The sequence below is a fragment of the Salvelinus sp. IW2-2015 genome, unplaced genomic scaffold (assembly GCF_002910315.2).
Source record: "Salvelinus sp. IW2-2015 unplaced genomic scaffold, ASM291031v2 Un_scaffold1829, whole genome shotgun sequence".
NCBI lineage: Eukaryota > Metazoa > Chordata > Actinopteri > Salmoniformes > Salmonidae > Salvelinus > Salvelinus sp. IW2-2015.
Window position 1 is genome coordinate 63,858 of NW_019943200.1, and position 15,052 is coordinate 78,909.

General features: G+C 46.3%; 1 pseudogene; it reads left to right on the forward strand.

Annotated features, from left to right (window-relative positions):
• Positions 1–15,052, forward strand: part of LOC112072130 (transcription factor EB-like) — a 71,102-nt pseudogene that overhangs the window by 45,290 nt on the left and 10,760 nt on the right.

A 15,052-nucleotide genomic window follows, 5' to 3' on the forward strand; every position in this document is an offset into this window, starting at 1 on the left:
TACTCTACCCTACCATATTCTACTCTACCCTTTTCTACCCTACCCTATTCTGCCCTACCCTATTCTACTCTACCCTTTTCTACCCTACCCTATTCTACTCTACCCTATTCTACCCTACCCTATTCTACTCTACCCTATTCTACCCTACCCTATTCTACTCTGCCCTATTCTACTCTACCCTACTCTGCCGTACTCTACCATGCTCTACTCTACCCTACTCTACCATATTCTATTCTACACTACCCTATTCTACTCTACCCTACCCTATTCTATTCTACCCTATTCTACCATACTTTTTTCTATTCTACCCTAACCTATTCTACTCTACCATATTCTACCCTACTCCACCATACTCTACTCTACCCTACCTTATTCTATTATACCCTATTCTACCATACTATTTTCTACTCTACCCTAACCTATTCTACTCTACCCTATTCTACTCTACCCTACTCTACCCTACTGTATTCTACTCTACTCTACCGTACCCTATTCTATTCTACCCTACTCTACCCTACCATATTCTACTCTACTCTACCGTGCCCTATTCTACTCTACCCTATTCTACTCTACCCTATTCTACTCTACTCAACCCTACCCTATTCTACTCTACTCTACCCTATTCTACCATACTCTATTCTATTCTACTCTACTCTACCCTATTCTACTCTACCCTATTCTACCATACTATATTCTACTCTACCATACTCTATTCTACTCTACCCTACTCTACCCTGTTCTACTCCACCCTACCCGTTTCTACTCTACCCTATTCTACTCGACCCTACTCTATTCTACTCTACCCTATTCTATTCTACACTATTCTACCATACTCTATTCTACCCTATTCTACTCTACCCTATTCTACCATACTCTATTCTACTCTACCATACTATATTCTACTCTACCATACCATACTCTATTCTACTCTACCCTACTCTACCCTATTCTACTCGACCCTACTCTATTCTACTCTACCCTATTCTACTCTACCCTATTCTACCCTACCCTACTCTACTCTATTCTACTCGACCATACTCTACTCTATTATACTCTACCACACTCTACCCTACTCTATTCTACTCGGGCCATATCATTCTATCTACCCCATTCTACTCTAACCATACTCTACTCTATTATACTCTACCACACTCTACCCTACTCTATTCTACTCGGCCCTACTCCATTCTACTCTACCCCATTCTACTCTACCATACTCTACTCTATTACTACCCCCTATTACTCCCTGGTCAGGCCTGGGGACTGCAGGCTTTACAATGTTGGGGTTCCATACACAACAAACTGTTGTGGCTCATACCAATGGACAACAAACTATTGTGGCATTGTGGCTCATACCAATGAACAATGGACAACCAGCACGCAATGGTAAATGAAGCTGTTGACATAGTTCAGAGAGAATTCAGTAATGTATGTCTGATAGGATGAGCAGTTTGTCTGATTATGATGTCAACTGTGTTTAAGTCTTGGTGTGGTGTGTTACTTGTGTGTGTTCAGGTGCAGACTCACCTGGAGAACCCTACAGACTACCACATTCGCCAGTCCCAGAGACAACAGGTGAAGGAGTACCTCTCCACCACCTACGCCACCAAGCAGGTACCTCGCAGTCTGCCTCTTTCTCTCTGTCTCTATCTGTCTTGGTCTCTCTCTCCCTCCATCTCTTTCTTCAACACTCTCTCTCTCCTCTCTGTGCAGACGGTGCATGCAGTAACAGGGGTGGTCCAGCCATCCCCTCCCCCCACTCTGGCCCCCCCGGGGGCCTCTTCCTCGGCCCCCCCTCCTCTCCACTCCCCCCGGCTCCGTACGGAGCAGCTCATCACAGGAAACAGTGCCCCCAACAGCCCTATGGCCATGCTCAACATCGGCTCCAGCCACGAGAACAACCACGAGTACTTACACACACACTTGCACACATACAATCCATACACACCCTCACACTCACACACTCACACACAGCAAATACACACAGGGATTCCAATGATTCTGGAGTGCTACTGGGTTGGATACTTCAGGAATACATACAGTTCATGAACACACAGATGCAAACTACGTATGCACACAATCACAACACAGATATACTCTCTCACACTCAACACAAACACACACTGTTGTACTAAAGCTCATGTCTAGACAAACATAAAAGCCCGTCTCAGCTGTGGATAATCTGTGAGAAAGTGATGTTCTGTAATTCACTGTATTTCTGAGGGGGCTAACCTGACCTCAACAAGACATGCCATAAATCATGGACACATTCCCTTGTCCATAAAGCCTAGAAACGTGTGGGATTGAACATATAACCCTGCAATATCTCCTATACAACTTGATTACCAGGCTGTATAAAGAGAGGATTTAGGGATTACGTTATATTCTATTCACAGTTATGAAGGCATCATTATGACAGCATTGCACCTTATTATGATGGATTGCAACCTACCATCTCTGGTGTGTGTGTGTGTGTGTTGTGTGTGTGTGTGTGTGTGTGTGTGTGTGTGTGGTGTGTGTGTGTGTGTGTGTGTGTGTGTGTGTGTGTGTGTGTGTGTGTGTGTGTGGGTGTGTGTGTGTGTGTGTTGTGTGTGGTGTGTGTGACCGGCTATTGATCTCGGTGGCATCCACAGACCCAGGGCCAGCTCTATAAAGGTGTTGTACAGCAGTGTGCACCAAAAGGTCGCTGTGTTAGCTAACTGAGGCTAACTAGCTCTGATTATCATTGCACTTTAAATGCTCCATTATGGCCTCGCTAAAGTAATTACAGCATAACGCATGACAGGGGATAACACACACTGCAACGCCCTTTGAACCCCACAGACTTTGGTCCACACACACACACACACACACACACACACACACACACACACACACCACACACTGGCGTAGCAACACATGTAACTTCACCAGCATCTTCTACAGACCTGAGCAGACCAGCAACTGTAGAGTTCAGAAGTGCATCACTCAACTACAGAACAGTTAGTTAACCTCAACTAGGCTCAGCCTCAAGTCAGTTAACAGAACAGTTAGTTAACCTCAACTAGGCTCAGCCTCAAGTCATTAACAACAGTTAGTTAACCTCAACTAGCCTCAGCCTCAAGTCAGTTAACAGAACAGTTAGTTAACCTCAACTAGCCTCAGTCTCAAGTCAGTTAACAGAACAGTTAGTTAACCTCAACTAGCCTCAGTCTCAAGTCAGTTAACAGAACAGTTAGTTAACCTCAACTAGCCTCAGCCTCAAGTCAGTTAACAGAAACAGTTAGTTAACCTCAACTAGCCTCAGCCTCAAGTCAGTTAACAGAACAGTTACCAGAACAGTTGACCATCAGGGAGAGTCTCTAGTCCAGTTAGAGAGGAACATAGACCATTCCGTATGTTGCAGTCCAGCCAAGGTGCATACTGTGGCATTGAAGAAGCTTACTGTACAAGGTGCATACTGTGCATTGAAGAAGCTTACTGTACAAGGTGCATACTGTGCATCGGAGAAGCTTACTGTACAAGGTGCATACTGTGCATCGAGAAGCTTACTGTACAAGGTGCATACTGTGCATTGAAGAATCTTACTGTACAAGGTGCATACTGTGCATCGAAGAAGCTTACGTACAAGGTGCATACTGTGCATCGGAGAGCTTACTGTACAATGTGCATACTGTGCATTGAAGAAGCTTACTGTACAAGGTGCATACTGTGCATCGGAGAAGCTTACTGTACAATGTGCATACTGTGCATTGAAGAAGCTTACTGTAAAGGTGCAAGAGATGGTCAATAAAGAGTTAATGATAACTTTTCACGTAATTCATTTGAACAACCTTTTTCCAGAGAGCGGCTCACACTGATATAGGGAACTTCATTCACCACCAATGTGTAGCACTTATCTGCAAGAAACGTCTGGCATGATAATGAAGTTGATCTACTCAGTTTCACAACATGGCTGCCTGGTCTGTCTGTATATGTATGTGGCATCACTGATCTTAGTGTACTTGAATGTATAAGTATTTAAACAGTTTTTCCCTTCTTGTTCTTGGCACAGATGGATGAGGTCATCGATGACATCATCAGCATGCAGTCGAGCTATGATGACATCAGCAGTACATTGACCTGTTCAGATGTCCAACACAGTAGTATTATACCATACAGTCAGTACATTTTCAACCTGGTGGATTGTCAAGGATTGAACACTTCTGAACTGGGTTGAAATGACTATTCCAGGATTAGGTGGTTAGGTGGGTTAGGTGGGTTAGGTGGGTAGGTGGGTTAGTGTGTGTGTGTCGAGATGATGGATAGATAGGCTAATATACTGAAGAAAAATACACTGCTCAAAAAAAAAAAAGGGAACACTTAAACAACACAATGTAACTCCAAGTCAATCACACTTCTGTGAAATCAAACTGTCCACTTAGGAAGCAACACTGATTGACAATAAAATTTCACATGCTGTTGTCAAATGGAAAAGACAACAGGTGGAAAATATAGGCAATTAGCAAGACACCCGCAATAAAGGAGTGGTTTGCAGGTGGTGACCACAGACCACTTCTCAGTTCCTATGCTTCCTGGCTGATGTTTTGGTCACTTTTGAATGCTGGCGGTGCTTTCACTCTAGTGGTAGCATGAGACGGAGTCTACAACCCACACAAGTGGCTCAGGTAGTGCAGCTCATCCAGGATGCGACATCAATGCGAGCTGTGGCAAGAAGGTTGCTGTGTCTGTCAGCGTAGTGTCCAGAGCATGGAGGCGCTACAGGAGACAGGCCAGTACATCAGGAGACGTGGAGGAGGCCGTAGGAGGGCAACAACCCAGCAGCAGGACCGCTACCTCCGCCTTTGTGCAAGGAGGATCACTGCCAGAGCCCTGCAAAATGACCTCCAGCAGGCCACAAAGTGCATGTTGTCTGCTCAAACGGTCAGAAACAGACTCCATGAGGGTGGTATGAGGGCCCGACGTCCACAGTGGGGGTTGTTGCTTACAGCCCAACACCGTGCAGGACGTTTAGCATTTGCCAGAACACCAAGAGTGGCAAAATTCACCACTGGCGCCCTGTGCTCTTCACAGACGAAAGCAGGTTCACACTGAGCACATGAGCACATGTGACAGACGTGACAGAGTCTGGAGACGCCGGAGAACGTTCTGCTGCCTGCAACATCCTCCAACATGACTGGTTTGGCGTGGGACAGTCATGGTGTGGGGGTGGCATTTCTTTGGGGGCCGCACAGCCCTCCATGTGCTCGCCAGAGGTAGCCTGACTGCCATTAGGTACCGAGATGAGATCCTCAGACCCCTTGTGAGACCATATGCTGGTGCGGTTGCCCCTGGGTTCCTCCTAATGCAAGACAATGCTAGACCTCATGTGGCTGGAGTGTGTCAGCAGTTCCTGCAAGAGGAAGGCATTGATGCTATGGACTGGCCCGCCCGTTCCCCAGACCTGAATCCAATTGAGCACATCTGGGACATCATGTCTCGCTCCATCCACCAAGCCACGTTGCACCACAGACTGCAGGAGTTGCGGATGCTTTAGTCCAGGTCTGGGAGGAAATCCCTCAGGAGACCATCCGCCACCTCATCAGGAGCATGCCCAGGCGTTGTAGGAGGTCATACAGGCACGTGGAGGCCACACACACTACTGAGCCTCATTTTGACTTGTTTTAAGGACACTACATCAAAGTTGGATCAGCCTGTAGGTGGTTTCCACTTTAATTTTGAGTGTGACTCCAAATCCATCCTCCATGGGTTATAAATTTGATTTCCATTGATAATTTTTGTGTGATTTTGTTGTCAGCCACATTCAACTATGTAAAGAAAAAAGTATTTAATAAGAATATTTCATTCATTCAGATCTAGGATGTGTTATTTTAGTGTTCCCTTTATTTTTTTGAGCAGTGTATAAACGCAATATGCAACCATTTCAACGATTTTAGTTACAGTTCATATAAGGAAATCAATTGAAATTAATTAATTAGGCCCTAATCTATAGATTTCACATGACTGGGCAGGGGTGCAGCCATGGGTGGGCCTGGGAGGGCATAGGCCCACCCACTTTGGAGCCAGGCCCAGCCAATCAGAATGAGTTATTCCCCACAAAATGGCTTTATTACAGACAGACTCCTTAATTTCATCAGCTGTCCGGGTGGCTGGTCTCAGACGATCCCACAGGTGAAGAAACCAGAAGTGGAGGTCCTGGGCTGCCATGGTTACACCTGGTCTGCGGTTGTGAGGCCGGTTGGACGTACCGCCAAATTCTCTAAAATGACGTTGGAGAACGCTTATGGTAGAGAAATGAACATGACATTTTCTGGCAACAGCTCTGGTGGACATTCCTGCAGTCAGCATGCCGATTGCACACTCCCTCAAAACTTAAGACATCAATGGCATTGTGTTGTGTGACAAAACTGTACATTTTAGAGTCCCCAGTACAAGGTGCACCTGTGTATTGATCATGCTGTTTAATCAGCTTCTTAATATGCCACACCTGTCAGGTGGATGGACTCTCTTGGTAAAGGAGAACTGCTCACTAACAGGGATGTTTTATTTCAGCTCATGGGACAAACACTTTACATGTTGCGTTTATATTTTTGTTCAGTATAGTTTATGATCAGTCTTCCAGTGGGCTATTTTAGGTTTGTACCCTCTCTGCCCTTTACGTACTCCTCCTGACGTTCCTCTACCCATCTCTCACCACTTTCTGCCTCTCCCGTGTCCTTTCTCACCCCTCGCTCACCCCTCTATCTACCTCTCTCACCCGTCTCTCACCCCTCTCTCACCCCTGTCTTACCCCTCTCTGTTCTATTTTGGTCCCAGTCCACCCCTCCCTGTGTGAGTCAATGGGGTGATTATGCCGACTCATCAGTACTAAGGCTGTGACTGGGCTCTGAGGGGAGAAAGAGACTCGTTGTTCCGTTTATCAGAATCCCTCCATCTTAAGCTACAGACTCTTCTGTATGTGTGTGTCCTATCTGAGAACTTCTGTATGTGTGTGTCCTATCTGAGAACTTCTGTTGTTGTTATTACTGTTGCATTTAGCTTCCCAAACTTCAAAATGGCCGATATTTGATGTTGGCGGGTGGGCAGTGGGCCTGTGGTTTTTTGTTCCTCAGTGTTTAATGAATAACTGCTGATCTATATTGGCTTCAATTAGCTGTTTGGTGCTGCTGCCTTCCCACCTCAGGGGAAACCTTCAGTTGTTTTAAAGGACTCTAAGTATTTCATTGATTTTAAATTATTGACGTGAAGTGCTGCAGTTTTGAAAGAGAGAGGAAGAGGGGCATTCCTAGCCCTAAAAAAGTCTGTGGTCTGAGAGCGTCTTTCTTCGAGCAGAAGCACAGAGCTCTGTGTTTTAAAGGAATGGCTCCGAATGAACAATTAAACCACCGCTAGGTAGAGTACAACTTGTTTACAAGGCATTTGGAAAGAGAGGAAGAGGGAAGGAGAGGTGGAGGAGAAGGAGGAGGGGAATGGGGGAAAAACAGGCTGAAAGTCCAGTTAGGGGAAAGTTCATTGTATAGCCGAGAGGTAGAAGAGAGAGGGATTTGGTGAGATTGGTTAGTCTCTGAGGAGGGCTGGAGCGAGCCAGTGAGTCAGTGTGAGAGAGTAAGAGGGAGATGTACCCAGAGAAGGACGAAAGGAGGAAGGAGATGAATAAGACGTATGCCATCGTGGAGGTGATAGATGGGGAACAGATCCAACTGGTAAGAGGTCTGCGCTCTGGTTTGTGTGTGTGTCTGTGTGTGTGCATGCATTTGTGTGTGTGGTTGGGAAATATGAGGTTTGTGTATTTGTTCCCCCATCTTGGTCAGTAGTGAGGCAGGAGAGTTAGGAGAGTTATGCCCCCCTCCCTCATGACCCCTCTCTGGATTGGCTGGGGCTGGGGCAGGGCAGCTCATCTCTAACTCCCAGCCTCGAGTCTCTGATTAGGGGATGAGTCTAGTCCTCAGGCCCCTGGGGCTGGTGCTGCAGGCTGGAGGCTGGAAGGAAGCAGCACTTTGATATGGGAGCGGTTGAGCTGAGCCCTATCGCTGTGGGCAAACTTCCAGTGAGGGACACGCTCGGCCATTAGAGAGAGAACTGCATGGGACATTAACTGTCTGGCATGACAGCGTAAAGGTCACTGCTGGCTTCTCCCCTGTCTCCCTGCTCTATCGTGTGTGTGTGTGTGTGTGTGTGTGTGTGTGTGTGTGTGTGTGTGTGTGTGTGTGTGTGTGTGTGTGTGTGTGTGTGTGTGTGTGTGTGTGTGTGTGTGTGTGTGTGATTACATAATATTCAATATCATAGTCATTGATTAGATTTAGCTATTTGGCAATTGATTGCCCCTCCAGGAGCTAAACTGAGCGGTGTGATTTGCATGCTGGGACAGTGGTATGAAGTGTCTCTGTGCATGGATTCAGCTCTGTATGGAGTATTGATGGTGAGGGAGATAAGGTATTCCCATCGCTTTGCTACAATTTTGCACCAGATGTGCAACAAATCAGCGAAGAAGATGTGCTTGTTTTTTAGTTCTGTAGAGACTTAATATGCAGACCTCTAAACAGCTGTTCTCTCCGTCTCTGTCAAGGTCCCTGTGCTCTGCTGAGATGTTTATAATGAGATCCCTCAGGGCTAATGTCAGTTACCTTACAAATCTTCTCTCTGCTTTTGGAGGTTCTTTCCTCGTTAACTTTCCCCTAATGAATGAAACTCATCTGCTAATCCGTGAGCAGGATTATCATGGTATACTTCCTGGAATCTGTGGAATCTGTGAGTTTAAGGAAAGCTTGGGAACGCCACTGAGAGAATGCCAGGCATGACTGACCTGCGAGAGTGAGAGTTTGTTATAAATGGACATTATCGGGTCATGCTGATTGTGTGTAGGATGGGAGAGAGTCACAGAGAGGGGAGAGGAAGGGACAAGGAGAGGGTTAAGACCCTACTGAAGATGTCCTTTTGATCAGTGTACTGTAGATCTGTTTGCTTGATGAGTGATCAGAGGTCTCCGTCCACTTAGCGGTCTGTTTTGAGCCTGTGGTTTAACTGTGTGCATGTGTGAGTGAGACCGGGCTGCTCGTCAGTAGTCTCAGTGATAAGGTATCTACCTCTCTTATCCGTCAAGCCTCATTAGTATTGCAAAGGAGATATTCAGCCACATCCTCTTGTGTGGAATTCAAAGTGTTTCTTTATTATTGGAGGTTTCATCTTCAAATCCCTTATCAGGGTGCTTGACTAGTAGTAGCCCATAGGGCCTGCTACGTAACAGCTACACAACCTCTACACAACCTCTACACAACCTCTACACAACCTCTACAGAGGAGACCGCTAGTCTTCCAAACAGAGGCTGGGCTAGAGATATGGTCAGAGAATAAAGCTGTAGAGATAAGAAGAGAGACCGATAGTCAATAATTGTGTGTCTGTCAGAGCAGAGGCAGTTAGAGGCAGTAGTTTCCAGGTGTGATATTGGGCTGTTATCTTCTGCTATCTGCTCTTTACAGCCACTAAACATGTAACACACTGTGTGTTTATTAAGTTCCCTCAGGCTCAGAGGGCTAACCAGGGTTACGCACAATATGATGCCATATAACTCCCAGGAGACACTGCCTTCACCATTCTGTCTTCGAATTCTCTCCGTCTCTCCCTCTCTCTCTCCCTCTCTCTCTCTCTCTCTAAATTCAATTTAATTCAAAGGGCTTTATTGGCATGGGAAACATATGTTTACATTGCCAAAGCAAGTGAAATGGATAATAAACAAAAGTGAAATAAACAATAAAAAATGAACACTAAATATTACACTCCAGTTCCAATGGTATAGAGACATTTCAAATGTCATGTTATGGATATATACAGTGTTGTAACAATGTGCAAAGTGGAAAATAAATCAACATAAATATGGGTTGTATTTACAATGGTGTTTGTTCTTCACTGGTTGCTATTTTCTTGTGGCAACCGTTCACAAATATTGCTGCTGTGATGGTATTTCACCCAATAGATATGAGAGTTTATTAAAATTGGATTTGTTTTCATATTCTTTATGGGTCTGTGTAACCTGAGGGAAATATGTCACTCTGTCTCACTCTCTCTGTCTCTGTCTTTCTCTGTCTATATCTCTCTCTCAATCAGTTAATTGAGGGTGATCTCAGGAAACAGTGTTTATGGAAAAAAATGTGTTCCTAGGTTGTGTTTTGTACATGGTTTCCTGAATTCTGTTGTGTATCAGGCTGTCAAACAACTGCAAGGACTTAATGTGGGGTCTAAACTGCCCTGAAAATAGAGTGGCTTGTAAGAATAGTTTATCTAACTATCATTTCCCCATCTGAAGGATGTGCTTGGTGTCATTGTTGGAACCCATTCTTCATTGAACTTGATAGGAGAGTAAGTGACTAGTCATTTGTAAGAGATTAAGTGAAGATACTTCATCTGAAGTATTAGCATGCATAACCCCTGTTTAACCCTTCAATCTCCTCTTTCCATGGATTCTCATCTCACAAAGAGAGTGACCCGAATGACGAATCCTCTGTGTTATTGATATTATAGAGTGTAGGTTATGCAATGCTCATTCTGATGTGTGTCCCCTCCTCAGCTCCCTCTGTCCAGCAGTCACCTGGACGTGTACACGGGCCCTGGGATGACCGGTCAATCCATCGCCATGACCAGCAACTCCTGCCCTGCCAACCTGGCCATCAAACGAGAGCTGACGGGTAGGACCAATCACAGCCGCAGGCACAGCCATGGCAACCAATCAGAGACAAGCTTAGACACACAGCAACCACACAGCTCTCAGAGAAATAGCAACCAATCAGAGAGAGACCTGCAGGCCAAAATGGTTTCCTACCAGTTTTCCCACCTGGTTTTCGAGGTCTCAATCAGATGCTGAGTAAACCAGGGTATAGAGGAGGCTGGTGGGAGGAGCTATAGGAGGACGGGCTCATTGTAATGGCTGGAATGGAATGAATGGAACGGTATCAAACACATGGAAACCACATGTTTGACTCCATGCCATTATAAGGAGCCCATCCTTTTACAGCTCCTCCCACCAGCCTCCTCTGCAGGGTCTATTTTTCTCAAAACGACGGGTTCATTGAATGTCACTTCTGCTGTGATGAAATTAAATTAATAAATGAAGCAATGTAGTTCTTCATTGACAGTTACGGGGAAACACTGTATCCCAGGAACTGAATCTCAATGAGTTGAGTGAGTTAAAGTGATCTGCACACTCTCTATCACCCCAAACTACAAACAGAAGTCACACTCTCTATCACCCCAAACTACAAACAGAAGTCACACTCTCTATACAACACGCGGCCAGCTACTACAAACGAAAGGTCCAGCAGATACATGCGTCTATCGACACAACTTGCAGGGGCGCCGCGGTGATGTCCGGCCACTGACAAAACCAGAAGTACAACTCTTATCACCAAGGCGCATTATTGAAACTTCTTACAAACGAAACCAGAAGATCTAACTCACTCACAACAGTCTTCTCACACATGATGCATCCTAAGTGTGCACGTTTGAGAGGAAAAGGCTAAGAATGAAGATCGAAGAATGTATACTGTCGGCGTTATGTCTCCCTGTGCTGAGAGAGGCCGTGCACAGCACACAAATGAATATGCGTGCTTCACACACTCAGCAGAGGAGATTGCACCACATAAACATCCCAATGGGTTCATGGCTGTTAACATGTTATGGAACAGTGTTTTTCTGAAGCCACATGTTTCTACTGTAATGTGTCATTTCACACCCGTTTGTGAGGGCCAGCCTGTGAGTTACATCAATCAGCCCAGGTTTCCTTTAGTAATGTTTCACAGGACATACCGTCTCATAGGGACGTACATACCGTCTCATAGGGACGTACATACCGTCTCATAGGGACGTACATACCGTCTCATAGGGACGTTCATACCGTCTCATAGGGACGTACATACCGTCTCATAGGGACGTACATACCGTCTCATAGGAACGTACATACCGTCTCATAGGGACGTACATACCGTCTCATAGGGACGTACATACCGTCTCATGGGGACGTACATACCGTCTCATAGGGACGTTCATACCGTCTCATGGGGACGTACATACCGTCTCATGGGGACGTACATACCGTCTCATGGGGACGTACATACCGTCTCATGGGGACGTACATACCGTCTCATGGGGACGTACATACTGTACCTTCTCATATGGATGTACATACCGTCTCTAGGTTTTTTTTGGCAGCTGATAGTAGTTGGTGTTGATGGGTTGTGTGAGGACAGTGTTAGTTCATTGCTTGTTGTTTTTGTCAAGATGCAGAAGCCCGTGCGATGGCCAAGGAGAGACAGAAGAAAGACAACCACAACCTGAGTGAGTTTATTCTGCCCTTTCCCTTTCCCTTGCTCGCTCTCTCTCTCAATTCAATTCAATTCAATTCAAGGGGCTTTATTGGCATGGGAAACATGTGTTAACATTGCCAAAGCAAGTGAGGTAGATAATACACAAAAGTGAAATAAACAATACAAATTAACAGTAAACATTACACATACAGAAGTTTCAAAACAAGAAAGACATTACAAATGTCATATTATATATATACAGTGTTGTAACAATGTACAAATGGTTAAAGCACACAAGTTAAAATAAATAAGCATAAATATGGGTTGGCGGATGCCCTGTGTGGCACGCCACTGAACCTGTACGTTTTTCAAAGGCCACATCATGTGGTCTCAGGATTCACCTACGTTCCCCGCACAGGTGTATTATGCCACTGCACACAATCTGATAGTTGTAATTTAGCCTGTCGCACGACAAGAAAAAGGTTGTATAACCCTGATATTCCAGCCGCCAACTGCACTCTGTACCAAAAGATCCCGCCATTGATCTCTGTCCCTCTTTCTGCTGTAGCACTAATTGCTTGTAATCTAACAAAATCCTGGCTTCGTTGCTACCCTGCCCTGTCCCTCCTTTGTCACCTGACTCTTTTGGGTACTCAGCATTCAGCTCCCTGACAATCTGTTACACCAAAACATTGGAAATATAAAATACAAAAATCCACTTTCCTTGGGACTTCCCTGCCAGGCACCTGACCTTTCCCTGGTGCCTCCCGCCCTGTAACTTCAACAAGGTCTCCTAGCCCAGTGCATCGGTTGTGAGGCTCATGGTACCCAACCGACAGTGGCTTACTGAGTGATGCCACGGATGACGCCGCGGCCCTGCTCCTGGTTGCTACCTGGCGAGACCCTGCGATGGAGCGTGATGCCGGAACGGCACCACGAGCCCTTGGACCGGAACGGCGCAGACCCACCTCGCGGAACATGGAACCACGCCTCCCCCTACTGCCCCGTCCCACCACCCTCGAGCCCAGTCCTCCTGAAGAGGGACGCCAAGGGGAAGGGGCAAGCAACGGGAGGGGCCTCTGTGATCTATAGCCTCCCGCTCTGGGTACAGGTATATGCTACACACCCCCCCCACCCCCTTACTCGCTCGTACACCGCCCTGGTGTTTCGGCAGCACAAACTATGGCACCCTGGCTGACCAAATGTAATCTAAAACCCGTTCTATGCAGAGGTCTAGCTTATTACATAACCACCGCGCCAACCATCCACCCATCTACAAACCACTCTACTCACATGCCCTCTTCATGTGCCCGGCAACTTTTTATGCACTTTAAGTGAGCACCGAGCCAGGCAGCCCGGTGTCGGAAGTTTTACCCTGATAACACCCAACTGTGGTTCCGAGCCTGCTCTCAGTCTCCGCATTTATAAACAGGGGGCTCGTCCTGTGTGTGTGTGTGTGTGTGTGATGTGTGTGTGTGTGTGTGGTGTCGTGGTGTGTGTGATGTGTGTGTGTTGTGTGTGTGGTGTGTGTGGTGTGTGTGGTGTGTGTGTGTGTTGTGTGTGTGTTTGTGGTGGTGTGCTGTGTCGAGGGAACGCGATTCGAGCGCGGGTGTCCCTTTCACACCACACGAGAGCGCTCATCAAGTCACTACGGCAGACGGCCTGTCACACATGTCTGTTCACCTATCACTCATTCCACCTGTTCAACCCCATCTTGCTTCTTCCATGCGAGCAGATCCGGGCAACCAGATAATAGGCGCGCGACGCGCAGCGCCGTGGAATGACGGGATGACGCCGAAGCGAGAGAGAGAGAGAGGGAGAGAGGAGAGCGAGAGCGAGAGAGCGAGAGGAGCCGTCATGAGAGAGACAGGAAGAGGAGCAGAGAGACGAAGAGAGAGAGGCGAGAGCGACAGATAGGAGAGAGACAGATAGGAGAGAGACACGATACGGAAACGCAAGCAGAACAGGATAGGAGCAAGAGAAATACAGTATAGAAGATTGAGAGAGAGAGAGAGAGTCAAGAGCGATAGAGAGAGAGAAGAGAGAGAGAGAGAGCGAGGAGTAGCAGAGGAGAGACAATATGTGCGAGATAGAGATGAGAAACTAGAAGAGAAAGATGACTCAGCGACAAACAGAGAGACAACGGAAGACTGAGCAGACTAGAGAGACATTTAGCTTGATGAGCTTATGCACAGAAGTAGAGAGAGCAGAGAGAGATGGAGAGAGAGAGATAGAGTAGACGCGAGACGAGAGAGGAGCAGATGTAGTAGAGACCACCCTAGAAGTATTCAAAGAGACAAGAGAAGAAGAGAATAAACAGAGAGGACCAGAGACTGACTAAGAGTTCTGATGCTGCACTATCAGCTAGATGAGTAGGAGTAAGAGATACGTAGAAGGATGGTGTAGAGACGAAGGAAGACAAGAGAGAGAGAGCCGATAGAGAGAGTAGAGCAGAGTATCGGTATACTACGTGCTACTATGAACCACATAAATGGGAGCGTGGTAAATTATGTTTGCTGCACCTTCCCTTAAACCTCGGGAGTTTCCTGCCGGGGCCATCATGTATGACATATTAGAGACCATATTTCCCTCAGATACACCAGCATCATCCAAAGAACTTGAAAACCAAATCCAATTTGATGAACTCCCATACTCGGTTTCTAGGGTGAAATTGGCCATTGCGTGAATGCCATCCAAGGAGAGGAAAGAATTATGTGAGGAACTAGTGTGCAAATCAAGAAAAGGGCACAGTGAAGAAAACACACTATTGGTAAATACAA